Genomic DNA, 16,214 nt, shown 5'->3' on the forward strand with positions numbered 1-16,214 from the left:
CAAGTCCTAGAAAAAATTTTTTAAAGAAAAACCAATTGTTTATTAAAAAATTTGGAAAAAACCTTAACATAAAATTTGAAAAGTTTCTATCTTTTGGGGTTAATAATCGCACAGCAATAAGGGTTACCCTTTCCCCCTTTTAAGAAAACGCTTGTTTACTTTTTAAAAAAACCCATTTGATTTCGTTTTAACGCTGATTTTCTTTGAAAGGTTTTTTTTTTTTATTTTTTTCCCCTCTCTCATCCCCGAATAATTTTTAAATTGAAGTTTTTTTAAAAAGGGCCTTTTATTTCAGTGTCCCGTCTACTAACGCCCCCTTTAACAAAATTTTTAAAGTGTTTCCGATTAAGGGCACCTTTTTTTTTTTTAGTTTAAGTTTTCCCCCTTTTTATTTTTTTTTTTCCCCCCCGGGACAAAAAAAAAGAAGGAAAGAAAAACCCCGGGCATAGAAATATAAACCTCCCACCCCCCGGGTTTTTTCAAAATGGTATTTAAAAGTTTCCCCTGGATAAAACCCCCATTTTTTTTTCCCTTACAGGGGGGTTAAAAAAATTAGGCTTTCTAAATTCAAAATCATTTTTTTGGTGTTTTTTTTTTAGGACTTTAAAAATTTTGTTTTACTTTTTTTTGGGGTTTAACACACTTAAAATTTGTTTTAAACAAACTTCCTTTTTAATTAAAAATATTTTTTTTTAAAAATTCCTTTTCTTTGTTTTTCTTTTTGCCAAAATTTTGAATTTTAAAAAAGCGTATTTTGAATCTCCCCCTTTTCTTTTTTTTTTTTTAAAACTGATTTTAAATTCAAAAACCCCCAAAATTTTTAAAATTCTTTTTTGGAAAAAAGTAAATGTTTTCAATTTCAAATAATTAACTGGGGGTTGTGTGTTTTTTAAAATTTCCCTTTATATTTCCCCTTTAGTCAAAAAAAATAATTTTATACTTGCTTAAGTGTTTAAAACCCAACCCGTTTCTACCACACCTCCCTTTTTTCCTTAACCTTCCCTTGTTTTTTTTTTTATTCATTTTTTTGGGGTTTCCCCCACCCCGATTTGGTTATGTTTTTTTTTTAAAAATAAAGACGGGTTTCAACCCATGAAATTTTGGTACCTTGCAATTTCGTTTTTTCCAATCCAACTAAAGTGCTTCAAAGAAAAAACAAACTGCCAAAAAAAAGGGGGGAAGGTTTAAGGGGGGAACGGGAAGGAGGTAAGGGGTGACCCTTTTGCTTGGGTTTTAGCCCGGTGACTGGGGGGGCCGGGTTTTTTTTTTTGGTGGCCCCAAAAGTCCCCCCCAAGGGGGGAACTGGTTGGGTCTACAAAGTAAAAAAAAGGGGTTGGGGGCCCCCCCCCCCGGGGTCGCCCTTTTTTTCCTCACCTTTTTAGTCCTCCCCCCCTTTTTAAAAGGGCCCCCGGGGAGCCTTTGGGGAAAAAGGGGAGGTCAAAACCCGGGAACAGCTTGGAGGGAAAACCCCCGGGGGGCGCAAATTTTGGTCGGTAAAAAACCAGGGGTGCCCCCGGTTGATTTTGGAGGGAAGTGGGGTGCGGTCCCATGGGGGAAACCCCCTAACCTCGGTGCCCCTTTTGCCAAACCCCCCTCCCACCCCCCGGGTTCCCGGCCTTTGGGGTAGGAAAAAAGGGGGCCCCATTTTAAGGCCCCGGGCCCCGGCCCTTCTGAGGTAAAAAAAAAGGGGGGAAAAATGGCCCGGGGGAAGGGCTTTTCAAGTACCAAAGGGCCCGGGCAGTATCCCCAAAAATGTTGGGGGCCCCTTTTTTAAAACTCCCCTTCCCCAAAAAGGGGGGCCCCCGGTAAACCCCCCGAAAGGTTGGACCGCCTTGGCCCCGGAGGGGTTTTCGAAGGCTAAATTTTTGGGAAAAGGGTTTAGGTCCCCCCCCCAAGGTCCCAAAATTTTGGCCCCTTAACCCAAAAAAAAATTTTTGGGGTTAATAGCCCCCCCCAAATTCCGAAACCGCTTACGGAGGTTTTTGGCTGGGAAAAACCCCATTGGGGGCCATTTAGATGGGCAACATTTCCCCCAAAGGGGGTCCCCCCGAAAACCAAATGGGGCCCACCCAGGTCCCGGGGTATAACGGTTTTTTTATCCGTTAAAAAATCCCGCCCCTTTTGTCTTGGGGGGCGGTTTTAAGTGCCAACCCTTGAGGGGGGCCCCCCCGCCCCCCGGGAATTGGGTTTCCCGGGAACATTGGAACCTAAACCCCGCAGGTCCCCGGAGGGGGCCGGACAAACCCCTCCCCATCCCCCTGCGCAGGGTTTCCCAGCCCCCTTCGCCTTTTTTCGGGGAGGGTCGGCGCTGGCAAAACCCCCTCGTAAAAGTTTCCCAGAAGGTTTTGGGGGGGTTTTACCCTCCCCGGGGCCCGGTAAGTTGTCCCTTTTTTCCTCGGAAAGAAGGCTTTGGGGAAAACGGGTCGGAAGGGGGGTAAAGGGGCCCTTTCCCCGGTTTGCATTTCGAAAACCCCCTTTTCCCGGGGGTTCCCCAAAAATGAAGTTTTCCCCCCCCTTTTGGGCCCCCCAGTGGGCCCTTGGGGGAGGTGGCCTGGTTTCCCGGTTCCCCTGAATCCCGGAGCCCGTTGGGTTTTAAACCGGGCCCCCTTTTCCTTACTTTGGGGCGGCTTTTTCCCAAACTATGGAACCCCCGGAATCCCATTTTGGTGGGGGAAAAATTTTCCCCCTTTAAAAATTAAAACCCGGGTTGGCCCATCAGGGAAAGAAAAACCCCTGGGGAGGTTTTTTAAGGAAAAGGAGGGGGGGGCCCCGCCCTTTTATTCCCCAAACCCAGTTTCTTAATTTGTTAAAAACCCCGGGTTTAATGAACCGGGGTTTTTAAAGGGGCAAAAGGGGTTTCCCTTGCCCTGGGGTGGGGGGGTTTCCTTCAAACTTTTTGGGGGTTTTTAAAACCCTTTTTTTTCCCTTTTGAGCCTAGCTTTAAAAGTTGGGGCTGTAAAATTTCCCCCGGGTAAAAAAAATTTCCCGGGGCGAGGGTTTGGGAGGCCCACCGGCGCCCGTTCTGTGAAACCCAAAAAAAAAAAAAGGGAGGGTCCCCCTAGGTTTTCCCATTGCCTCCGGGGGGGGGAAAGGGGAAAAGGAAACCCCTTTTTTTTAAAAAGGGGCTTGATCCCCCGGGGGGGGGGCCCCAATGGGCTTTTGCGCAACCTGGGGGGGGGCCTGCACCTGGGTTCCCCGCCCCCCGCCCGGAAGAGGCATTACAAAAAAAGGGGCCCTGGGCATCGCACTTTTGGGGATTACAAAAGCCCCCTCCACCTGCATTCCTCCTCGCCTCCAAGCGGTTTTGCGTGCCAGCGCGCCGACGCCGATGCAAGCTCCGGTTATACAGGGAGGGGCTAGGTCTTGGGACATACCCGGCTGAGTTTGGCAGAAGGGCGGTTCTGCTCTCCCAGAGTGTGAGGCCGCCCTCTGTGTTTCCAGAAGCTCTATGAGCTCAGACATGTTCTTAAACTGCACGCCCCAGACCGGCTGGGGGAAGCCCTGGGGAAGTGCTTTCAGGAGCAGATAGCACGCTACCTGCTCAATGACCTGGTGGGGCTTGTTTTCCAAGGGCCGTAGCCACTGCCATACTTTTGCCCATAAGGACCAGGCTTGTTTACTGGTCGGCCTCTCAGGGTCCAACCTCCACTTCGTTATTTTACTCACCTGCCAGTCTGGGGCACCCCAAGGTGGTAAAGGGGCTGTGGTTTCACTGGGGGCAGGCACTCTCCCCAAGAGAGCATACTGAGTCCCTCTTGTCTCCCCCTCCAGGGCAGCCCAATGGTGAGCCCCACCCGCACACTCCCTGGCCTCTCTAGGCGGCCTAGTTCTGCGTGCTGGGGCGGAGCCCGCACCGGTCTCGCCGAACCACGGGGCACCCTCCCCGCCTGAATACTCGGCCCCGGTACGCTCCCACCTGGGTGTTTTGGGTCCTGTCCCCTTCTCTTCTGGGACTTCTCCATCCTGCCGACTACGCCACTGTCACAAAACGAGTCAAAGACAGAAAAAGGTTTGGGGCAGCCACCCATGTAATTTGGTATCCTGGCTGCAACTTCGTTTTCTTTCAAATACCAGCACTGAAGTGCTTACAACAGAGTCCAAAACAAGACTGACACAGAAGGGAAAAGGGAAGGCTTTTAAAGGGGAGACAGGAAGTGAGGTCATAAGGGTGGGCACGTGTTCATTGTTCATTGGTTTAGTCCCGGATGTGACATCAGGGGCGGAGCTGGCAAGGTCTGTCTCCATTGGCTCGGTCCCAGAAGTGACGTCCAGAGAGACAGGTGGAACCTCCCGGGTTAGGTCTACAGGGAAGTGAGAAAGAGAGTTAGTGCGCTCTGCCACATCCCGGCATGGCTCAGAACTGCCTTCACTCGAGCCCTTTAGCTGCCTCCCATGCGCGTGTGTGACAGTTCATATGTATTGTCTCTTTCTTTCAGGTGTGTATTAGAAACCACAGCATAGAGAGAAGTGTGTACACTGCTTCTTACGAAAAGGCGATGGAAAAAGTGCACTTGAATAAAAGTGCACTTTTGTTATACTTTACACCAATATATGTCCCTGTGTTTGAACGACACGGGCAGATGGGGAGTGTCTGATGATTGCATATAGCCAAGTTGGTCTTTACCATTCTTTCTTCTGCATGTCCTGGGGTGCAAAAGAAAAAGCATACAGGAACATGCGGGGACTGGCAGGGACACTCAATAAAACTGAATAAAAAGAAAAGCAAGTGACGGTGAGATACGAAGAAGGAAGCTTCAGCCAGCGTTTGTGTGTCAGAACCCGGGGGGGGCGTTAGTATGCATCGTGGTACAGCACAGAGCTATAGCGCGTCTGTATTCTGTTTCTTTTGTACTCAGAGGAGAGAATAGTAAAGAGCAGTCGTCGGGCGCTATATGCAATCATCAGACACTCCCCATCTGCCCGTTGTTTTGTTATACTTTTCAATACTTTTTATACTGCTCAAACTGGCATGCTCAAAAAATACACGTGTAATGCCACGAAAAGTGCACGCAGACACTTCATTTCGCAAACAAAACAAGTGCACTTTTATTCAAAACTACCTGTATAACCGAAGAAAAAAGAAAGCAAGATACAGTAGGCGATTGATACGACATCTTGCATGGTGCAATGCTAAGAAGTGAAGATTTTCATTCCGTGCTATATAAAATCATTACATTCAAATATTAACAGTTCCACACACCCAAGGACCGTCCTTCCTACATTTACTGACACGTGTACTTGTTGCCGTGTACACACCTCTCTGTGCTATGGTTTCTATTACACTGAATGAGCACCTGACACTGTACTTTCTTCTTTGGGGGAAGGTCCGCATCAGAGAATTTCCAGTTCCTGCATAAATTCACACCCGATCTGACGCTGTTCGTTTTCAAATAATATTGCATTAGTGCGATTATATTTTCACATATATTGTCTTTCTTTCAGGTGTGTGTAACAGAAACCACAGCATAGAGAGAAGTGTGTACACTGCTTCTTACAGGAAAAGGCGATGGAAAAAGTGCACTTGAATAAAAGTACACTTTTGTTATACTTTTACACCAATATATGTTCCTGTGTTTGAACGACACGGGCAGATGGGGAGTGTCTGATGATTGCATATAGCGCCGAAGTTGGTCTTTACCATTCTTTCTTCTGCATGTCCTGGGGTGCAAAAGAAAAAGCATACAGCAACATGCGGGACTGGCAGGAACACTCAATAAAACTGAATAAAAAGAAAAGCAAGTGACGGTGAGATACGAAGAAGGCAGCTTTGCCAGCGTCTGTGTGTCAGAACCCGGTCGGGCGGGGGGGTTTGGGGGGCGTTAGTATGCATCGTGGTACACTGCAGAGCTATAGCGCGTCTTTACTGAAAACAGCCGTGTCAGATGGGGTTGTATGGATTGATTCTGAACGCGACTGAGAGAGTGAAAAGTGAATAAAAAAAAAGCTAACCTTTACAAAGATCATAAATTGCACCGGCTGTTACAGACTGAAATCAAATGTATGTTTTTATACTAAAACATTAAGACAAGAGCAGTTTACTTCTCAAAAGGGAGGAGCGCAGGATCAAACCCGTGACCCCTTGATTGCCAAGCGGGGACTGTATCTATTGAACCACGGAGTCAGTTACAGTAAACTGGTGTCAATGTCGCATGTTAAGGCGGCTTTTTCTTTCTGCAGTTATATGTTTGAATAAAAGTGCAATTGTGTTATTTTTGTGAAAATGTTTCTTTGCTATTTGGACTTCAGGCTTCATACATTATATAGTTTATGCCTTCATTTTGTCATCTACTACTAGAATATAAAAAAAGTTTCTGTTTTAACAATGTGTTGACACCGATTACTGTAGAAACGGAACAGACATGAAATGCGTGTGTTCCAAACAACGATCTATTATTTCCACTCTAAAACTCCACTTCACTCCCAGATACTCAATCAAGGCAAGAGCTGAGAGAAGTTTGGCACGTTCTAAATTGGTGGGGGATGGAATAGCCGGCTGCTCCGAGCTTCTCTTTATCAGCACATTTAGAGAACAAAGGACGCTGGCGGAGAGGTGTGAAGGGATTTAAGAAGCAGTTTAAGGTGGGACGGAATTACGAGTTTTTTCGTAGGCTCTGGTAATTCTAGTGTTAAACACGGGGCCATATTTGGTTTTATTGGAGTCCCCGCTATCCAAAGATGTGAGTTTTACGATTGTGTGACCCACTCAGCCAGAGCCATCCAGAATCGCTCAAGGGGGTCAAGCTAGCCATGGTCACTTTGATGATACATTATGTCATTTTTCTTGAAATTGCTTCATGGCACATAAATGTGTAAAGTCTCGTTTTGATGAGGAGAATCTACTGTAAGTGCCAGTATGTTACTTGTATATTTTTGTTGTTACTTTGTACAGTTATATGTAAGAGCCAGGGACGTTCTTAGGCATAGACGAACTACACATCCACGTAGGGCCCCAACCCAGCCCTGACTTACAATATTTATTTATTTTTTTTGTCAGGCTGTGGGCCTGGGGCCCCTGTCATACCCCTGGCGCTGCAGCCATCTGTGCCAGTCCCTCACGTTGTCACATTTGGTTCCACCAAAAACTTCTGCTCTGCAAAGTTTGCATCTTGCAAGATTCTTTCCCGAACGTCGCGGTAGTGCTACGCATTGCTTTGACCATCCCTGTAACGGTCGCATCTGCTGAGCGCAGCTTTTCCAAGCATGACCCAAGAGCGACTGAATGGTTTGGCATTAATATCAATTGAGCAAGATGTTGGCCAAACCCTTGGTTATTCGGAACTGATAAAGGATTTTGCCAGGATGAAAGTGCAGAAAGTAGATTTCTTACATTAATTAAAGTCTTCAGGAAAATTCAGTTCAGTGCATGTCTTAGTCTTATTAACAATGGTAATTTATTATCCAAATTGCAATCTTCACCTAAATCCCTAATAATATTGTCACACTGTTGTAACTTTGCCAAATGCACTATAGCAAACATTAATTTTAGAGATTCATTTTGGATTCATTCAGAGAGATCCCCATAAAATCATGAAATATCTCTATATTACCAGCCTTTACCAGATCCAGATCAAAATCAATATTTTACCACTCTGCATACACACAAGTGTACATGTAGGTCTACTGGTCATCCAAGGCCCTTTCCGGACATTTTATTCGACCACCTTCCTGTCCCACCCCCATCACATCCTGCACATTTCCGAACTGCGTAGGACCCCCAAACTGCTAAGAACGGCCCTGCATGAGCTCATGAAATTCACATGTGCGATGTGATGATTGTTCCGTTTTTGCAACATGGTTGCCATATGCTCCGTTGTAGTGGGGGTTCAAAACATCATTTGAAATCTACTGGTCAAGTTGTTTCAACTGATGAACATCACTTGAGTATTACTTGTACAGAAAAATTACCAGGCTGGTTTTAATGTTAATGGTTGATGGTATAGGATGCAGTGGAAAGTATGATTTCATGCCAGATTAAAAGTCAACAGTATATTCTGTAACAGTGTGATCAGTATGAGTGTGAAGTAGACACTCGCGGCTTTCAAACGAGGTGTGTGGCGTAGTTCATCTGTATGATGTGACAGAAGGTGTTTTAAAACATTTCTGAACCCTTGTCAGCCCGGTACCAGGCCACTTAGAGTTTAAGAAGTTTGTTAGACTATCAAATACCAAAAGCAGCTCTCAACAATTATTTTAGTTCTTACTTTACTTGATTAGAGCCATAATAAAGGATTAGAGTAGTCGGTAAGAGTCAAAGGCTGTTGAAGCCTGTGTCCAAATCACTTCAGTCATATTTGTGTTCCTTGTAAGCCAGCGCTTCTCAGCTTTTTAAGTATTTGCGACCCGAGTTTTCTTAACAGTTTTAATCGCGCCCCCCTAATGTTTTTTTGAAAGGAGCCCACTAATACCAACTTTTAATTTAATTCAATTCATTTCTGATTTGAATACTTGCACATAAAATAGGTACAATTTTAGAGACCACTTTAATGATAGCCAAATATTTGTAAAAATAAACTTGAAATATAAACCTTCACATAATTTGGGTGGGCTTTAATAGAGTGCACTGTTTACAAATAGATGTACCTGAAGTGTGGCCCATGTCCTGACTTTTTATTACTTTAGCCTTTATGGTGGAGTCATCCTTTAAAATGGCCCATCTGTGAGATTTCACACAAGCTGTGTGTTTAGACAGAGCTGCCCAATTTCCTCACACTCCTTTCTATTTCTGTTGAACTTCTTACTAAATAATTATGATCTTTTACATGATAAAGATGGTGTTAGCTCATCCCTTGTAAATATACACACATACATGGACACACCTGCTCAGAACAAATCAGGGTCACAAAGTCCAGAGCCTCTCCTTTCAGCACTGGGTGTGAGGCAGGAAACCACCCTGGGTGGGTGCAGTCGTGGGTCGTCAGGGCCTGCAAGGCCTTCTCTGGTGGCCTAAAAAATATCTGAATCACAAACTGATGTTAATTGTATTTTGTCCATGAAAACTTATTAAATAATTCCAAATAGTCTGTCCGCTTCCTTTCATAGCTTTTCCGATGGTTGTGCTGCTTCCATACATGTATATTCGTATTAAAGCATTTAACCAATCACATTTCAGCCATCATTTGTTGCCAGGCAGAGTCAAAGTCAAAGAGGCCTTCACAATCCGTTCTGCAGGCCCTCTAAAACAAAATAAATGTCGATTAAACTGTTGCTTCAACCAATCAGATTTTGAGTTGGTGTCAGTAGGGCCCTCTAGCAGGCGTTCGGCAAAGTCACCGTATTCAGACCCATTGATTGGATAGGATGGTGTAATAGCGTCATGACGAGTATGATGAGGACACAGTGCGCTGTGCTGATGGATTTAAAGCACGTCTGGATGATTTTGAGTTTTGTTTTTTGCTTCACACATTCAATGGTATTTTTGAGTATTCAGACGTGCTCTTTTCAATACTACAGTACAAAAAACTGGATGTGCAGTTTTGTCTGGCTAGGGTAAAGGAGTTCTGTGACACCGTTGAGCGAGTTTGAAGCTGATATGAGGAACTCTACGAGGCCAATGAATGCACCGCAGGCGCTCCGAGCGCACAAAGAGGTCAAGCGCAAGATCCTCGCGCGCACTACTGCCAACTCCATGGCAGGATTCTCGACAATATTATTTGCCAGACACAAACCAGATTTCAAGACCACAAAAAGGATATTTGTCATGCTCCTTGACCCCCAGAAATTTCGGGAATACAAGAAAAATTTCACGCATGCAGCCTTCTCCAGTTTAACACAAGAGCCACAATGCGCTTTTTGATATGTCTCGGCTAAAAACAGAACTGACTGTAATGTATGCCATGGATGATTTTGCAAGAAAATCTCCCACTGATCTCCTTGACTTCCTTCATCAGAAAAATCTGAATGAGAGCATGGGGCAGCTGTTCACATTGATATATTTGGCGGTGACCATTCCCATGTACACTACTTCTGCCGAGGAGACATTTTCAGCTCTAAAGCGAATTCAAACTTATGCCAGAAATACGACAGGGCAGGTTCAACTTTCAGCATTAGCTTCGATGGCGATAGAAAGGGACTTATTGATGGATCTGAAGCACACGGATAATCCGTACGACAGAGTAATTGAACTGTTTTTGAGGAAACAGAGGAGGATGGATTTTGTTTACAAATAATCCGAATTTTTGGTGAGCAAAATGTTGCAATTTTCCTAAATAATATTGCAAGTTTATGAGTTATTATTGATGTTTTTTATGTGTGTTGCGGCTGTAGCTGCAGTAGAAAGGAACTTGTTCACCCCTGGTCTGTTTATTCAATAAAGGAATATATTGTGGCTACAGGAGTTATCTATCTGCAATACAACGGCTCGTTATACTGTATTTCTGCATATTAAGATGGTTTTCATAACCATAAATTAGTTTTTGAGGGGCGGGTTGATTCAGACGTAGCACTACTGAAGGCCTACGTGTGAAATGCACGGTCCGCCACTGGGTGGGCACAAGTCCATCACAGGCCCCCTCCAGCACACCACAGCAGACTCAAACAGGTCACTTTAGTGGAGCTGAGTAACCAAACCTACACATCTTGAGGGAAAGTGAGAGGAAAAACACACATTGACATGGGGAACATGAAATCTTCACACAGAGATCAACCGGGCCCAGAAATCAAACTGAAATCAACATATCTGTGGCACGATTGTTTATATGGCGGTCAAATTACAATTAAAAAGCAGGAACATTGCTTTCAAACTATCATTTTACATGCTAATGACACTTAATGTTCTTTGAATTTTCATCCTGTTGTTGATGTACTCAAGATGGATGTACTTGTGTCAGACGCTCAAGTGTGAATGACGGCACCAGCAGGTTCATTAGAGGCTGTCTGACTGTGAAATACAAATCATTCATAGCGTCAGAGCACAGGCCAGCACTGTTAAATGACATTGACGTCAGTAGCCAGTCATATTGTGCAATCAGCCGTTTGATGGTTAAGTCCGACATTGGTTGAAGATCATCCATCACCTCACGAAATCACCTCTTTCTCAGTCTAACCGACTTGAAGAAGCAGAGGGTCGAGAGTCAATGCAGAGAGTGGTTAGGGGTCACGTGAAACCTGTCACATGTGGTAGCTCAAGTTTGGTCCATGTGCTGCTCGATTTGGCTGCCTTTGACAATGATGGCTTGATGAATCGGTCAAAGTAAGTGTATTTTGAGCTGCAATAGTTGCTCACTTCCACCTGGTGTGGTTTGGGGATTTTCTGGTGATGATCTGAATTGTTGGTAATATGTCGGTATCTCATGGAGTTCAGCACGACACATTAAATCATGATTGTTAATGCATGCCTTGGTGCTCGTGCATTTGCATGACATTTTCCTCTCTCCTGTCAGTCACTTGCACACTTAACCACTCTCTCCCCAACGGCTTTCCCACATGTTGCATGTCATTGGCACTTTAACATGCTGATATGGCAGTAAACTTTGGTCTGCATAAAATGGAGCATTCCAGAAAGACTTCAGTTTCTCTTCAGCCAGTTTGTTGCCCTTACCACAGTACATGGAATTGAATTCTTAAACAAAATCTCATCAATGCAGACTCTTGTCAAACATGATGTAAGTGTAGTCAAATACTGATGATGATGATGATGATGATAATTATAACAATCTTCACCTGTCAGGTTCAAAATGGCAATCAGATTTGATACTTGGAAACAATTTTATATTTCCATGGACACACACATTGCCAGGATTAATTTACAGTTCCCTTAGGACCCCTGAAGGAGTGAGGTGTCACCTGACATCAGTCTCTGTAAAGTGGCTGGTGAAGATCCAAGCTGACAAGCCCTACACCCTGAAGTACAGGCCTAACAAGCACGTGGTGGCTACAAGTTCTAAATAAGTCATTTCCATGGAGCCTGAGGAGTTAAAAGGAAGAGGAGAAAGTTAAAAGGAGTGAGGGGTGAAAGTGATAGAAATGAGTATCGGGGGATAAAGGGATAGTGAACGATCTTGACCACCTGTGCTGTTGTGACACAACTTACATAAATAAAGAACTGAGCTTTGATCCTCCTGTCTGATTTTCTCTTCTTTGACTTGGCACATGCTGGTGACCATCCTGTGATCAGAGGTTGTAGCCCTTATTGATCAAATCTAGAACCTGATGTGTGACAGATGTCTGATTCTTTAAGCACTCCATCACCACACCAGTCATCATATGATGGACTCTTCACTGCTGACATAAATCTTACTGTCCTCTCCTCTTTCCTGGTTTTTAACCCTGGCCATTTCTTCAGTCTCTGCTGACTGACCTCACAAAGCCACTGGTCTCTCTTGTCATCCACATCCACATCACAGCTGCATATTGGCAGTCATTCAAAACTCCACAGGCCTTCTGGATCTTTGTGTTGGCTGAGCTTGGGATTAAAGTAGAGATGACTGTGAAATGGAAATGTCAATCAGCAGTGTGGCAGGTGAGCTGGTGGACACATTTAGTTCAAAAGTTGATGAGCACATTGGACACCTTCTCAATCAGTGGTGATCGACTCTGTGACACCTCCTGTGGCTCTCATCACCCTGACCAGTTTGTCCTTTTCTCCATGTCCACATCTTAATGCCATATCTCTTCTGTCCTGAAGTCTCTTCATGCTGTTACTTGAAGCCCACCTATCAAATTTTATTGCTGTGTTTTGTTAATCATTTCCTGAAGACTTTGTGACTGACACTAATTCTCCATTCACGTTCTCTGATGACCACACAGGACTGCTTTGCATCTCTAAAGGCGATGGGCATAGCAACAGTTGGTTCAGATCTCACACTTCTGTCTTCTTTAGGTATTACACAGCACTTTATACAACAATGGAAAATAAAACATTTGTTCAGAAAGATTAGAATTGAAAGTGTAGAAAGAGGAACACATACATTTATAAAATAAATAAGAATCAAACATAAACACAATAATTAACACAACAATGTCTAACCTAAAATAATTTTAACTTTAATAAGAGCAGAAGAAGGTAAAGCGATCAGTTACTTGACTTTCAGAGCTGAGATGTGAGCGGATCCTCCAGCAGCCAAACGTCTCCCTCTAGTGGCCATTCCATATATTACTTTTTAACTCAATCGCTTTGGTGCCTTTCTCAGATCAGAATTTCTAGGTTGTTGTACCGTGTTAGCCATTATGAATGTAGAGAAAAGCCAAGCAAAATGACACCTTTATTGGCTAACTAAAAAGATTACAATATGCAAGCTTACGAGGCAACTCAGGCCCCTTCTTCAGGCAAGATGTAACCAAAGCTTGCATATTGTAATCTTTTTAGTTAGCCAATAAAAGGTGTCATTTTACTTGGCTTTTCTCAGATCAGAATTGAAATTCTCAAAATTACTATCTGCTTTCTAGTTGTGCACATCATAACAGCAGATTCCCATTGTTTTGAACAAATAGAAAAAGTCTGGAGAAACAATCAAAGCAACTGATTGTGTACAATTGTCTGCTGTTTTTGACGTTCTCATTTGCTTTTGTCATCTCAGTCAAAACGCATTTTGCTTGTTCTTTGTTAATGAGTCTTTCCACTCTAAACTTCTACTCATTGTTTCATTGCTTTATTCATTCTATGTAAAAACGATGAACTACTTGTAATAATTTGTCTAGCATATTTATTTATGTATTTGGTAAATCAGAAATTTATAACAGTATTGAGTATTGGTCTTAGGTGATTCTTAACCTATAATCATGAGGCATTAGCTGAACCAATGATCATCCAACTCTCTACAATTGTTCAGAGGTGAATTCCATGAACCTTCAATGGAACCCCTATCAGCCTGTACAGTGGGATGCAAAAGTTTGGGCAACCTTGTTAATAGTCATTATTTTCCTGTATAAATCATTGGTTGTTACGATAAAAAATGTCAGTTAAATATATCATATAGGAGACACACACAGTGATATTTGAGAAGTGAAATAAAGTTTATTGGATTTACAGAAAGTGTGCAATAATTGTTTGCACATATTGTTCTGAGAAATGCACATACTGTTGTGCAAATGTAAATTATGATTCAAGAAATGCAGCAAAACTATTGAGAAAAACTGTATGAAATCATGCAATCTTATATAAACTATTGGTGATGGAAACAACCAAGGAGATGTTACCCCTAAGCTACAGTTGGATTTATCTCGTAATTCAGGATACCCAGATTACGTGCATGAAATGAAGCCACACATTCAAGGCTAATTATCATTAACAGGATGATTATTTCCATGCCCTCTTAAATTGCTCCAGTAGCTCATCATCAGTTATAATCATCTTATATCTAACAGTAATAAAGCAAGTCATCAAACGATCGACAAAAGAAAGAAGGCAAAGTTACTGGGCGAATCGTCTGGTGTGCACTGCCATCTACTGGATGGAGGGAGGATGATTTATTAATCTGTCAGTTTTCTCTGATCACGTAAGACGACTTGTATCGAGTGCCGTAAAATAATTTAATACTTAGGACCTGCAAAGGACTGGCATACTGCCCAGCGATGATTTCCAAATGAGTGATGTTGCCAAGGTGGGCTCTGGTCTGTTCTGATCCTAAATTGGATTAAGCAGGTTTTAGAATGATGACGATGATGATGGTGGTGAATTTAATTGTGAATTTCTGAACTTCTGCCTGTAGATCGGGATGAGCTCTGGCAAACCATAGCACTGAATTGGATTAGATGGGTTTGATGATGTCAGGTTCAAGACAAATAAAAACTGTATATGTACAAAAGAGCACAAGACGTGGGCACATATAAAAAATGCAAAGCAAATATGCTTTATAAGTAATGAATTAAAAACTTTGAAATGCTTTTTTCAGTGTCTCTGTGTTTCCCCAGACGGCCTCCATAATATTCAGTCTTGTATGTGTAGAGGATGGCTTACCATTTGCCATTCCTTTTATGTATTTATTTTAATAATGTTTGATGCCTTTGGTCTGTGTTTGGGGTCATGTAATCGGGTGGTCAGATGCCTCCCAGTTGGATTTGTGTGATGGATGACATGCTGCTCGTCCTTCTCAGCACTGACAGTTCTATTCATTTTTGACCAGAGTGATGACTCCATTTGCCCCAAACCTGTACAGACCCTCCACTGTGCTTCATTGTTGACTGCAGACACTCCTCCATGTCATGCTCTCTGGCTCTTCTTTAGTGAGACTTCTTTAAGGAGGAAATGAAAAATAAAAGATCTCAACATCACAGTGCAAACCTCACACTAGCCTGGCAGACCCTGTCTCATCATACAGTCACACTTCAGAAATGTGAATCTTGTAACAGAACAGGAAGTCTTAACTTTCATTTCTAAAATAAAACCTATTACTTGTTCTGAGACCCAGTCACAGCAAAACTGTTAAAAAGAGCAATGGATGTTTGTGCAGCAGCACCTCTTCATAGCATTATCAATAGTTCATTACTGAATGACACGCTACTGAGTTACTAAACGTGTCAGTCATCAAACCGTTACTTAAAAAGTCAGACCTAGACACACTTCATAATTATTTCAAACTGACCTTTTCTCTCTAAAACACTTGGAAAAAGTAGTCGCCAATCAGCTTCAGTCTCACCTGACACATTTGAGAAATTCCAGTTTGACTTCTGCACGGTCACAGTACACAAACGGCACTAAGACGTGTTGTAAATGACACTCTGAAATCCTCTGATGAAGGACATTCCACTGTAATTATGATGTTAGACTTTAGTGCAGCGTTTGACACCACCGACCAGTCTATTATACTGCACAGGCTGGGAACTGACATCGGGCTCATGAGCACTGTGCTGGTTTGACTGGTTTAGTTCTTATTTTTTTATATTTATATTTTTATTTAACAAACTAGTATGTACAGAAAGGAGCTGATAGGACTCCAGCATTGTTCACAGAAGTTAAACATACAGTAGTTGTCTCGCATGGCTCCATACTGGGACCTTTACTGCTTTCTCTTTAAAGGCTTCCACTGGGATCCACCATTAGAAAACATAATGTTAATTTTCACTTGAACGCTGATGACACCCAGCTAGTTACAGTATATCTTTCTTTTAGACCAAATAGCATTTCTCAAATATTGTCCTTGATTAGATGTGTTAGTGACTTAAAGGAGTGGATGGATGAGAAGAACTTATCTTTGAACATCAATAAAACTGAGTTAATTGTTGGAGGGAATGATGCTGATGGTAACGATATTTTGTCATCATTTAATTCATTTGAAATT

The sequence above is a fragment of the Polypterus senegalus genome, unplaced genomic scaffold (assembly GCF_016835505.1).
Source record: "Polypterus senegalus isolate Bchr_013 unplaced genomic scaffold, ASM1683550v1 scaffold_2056, whole genome shotgun sequence".
NCBI lineage: Eukaryota > Metazoa > Chordata > Cladistia > Polypteriformes > Polypteridae > Polypterus > Polypterus senegalus.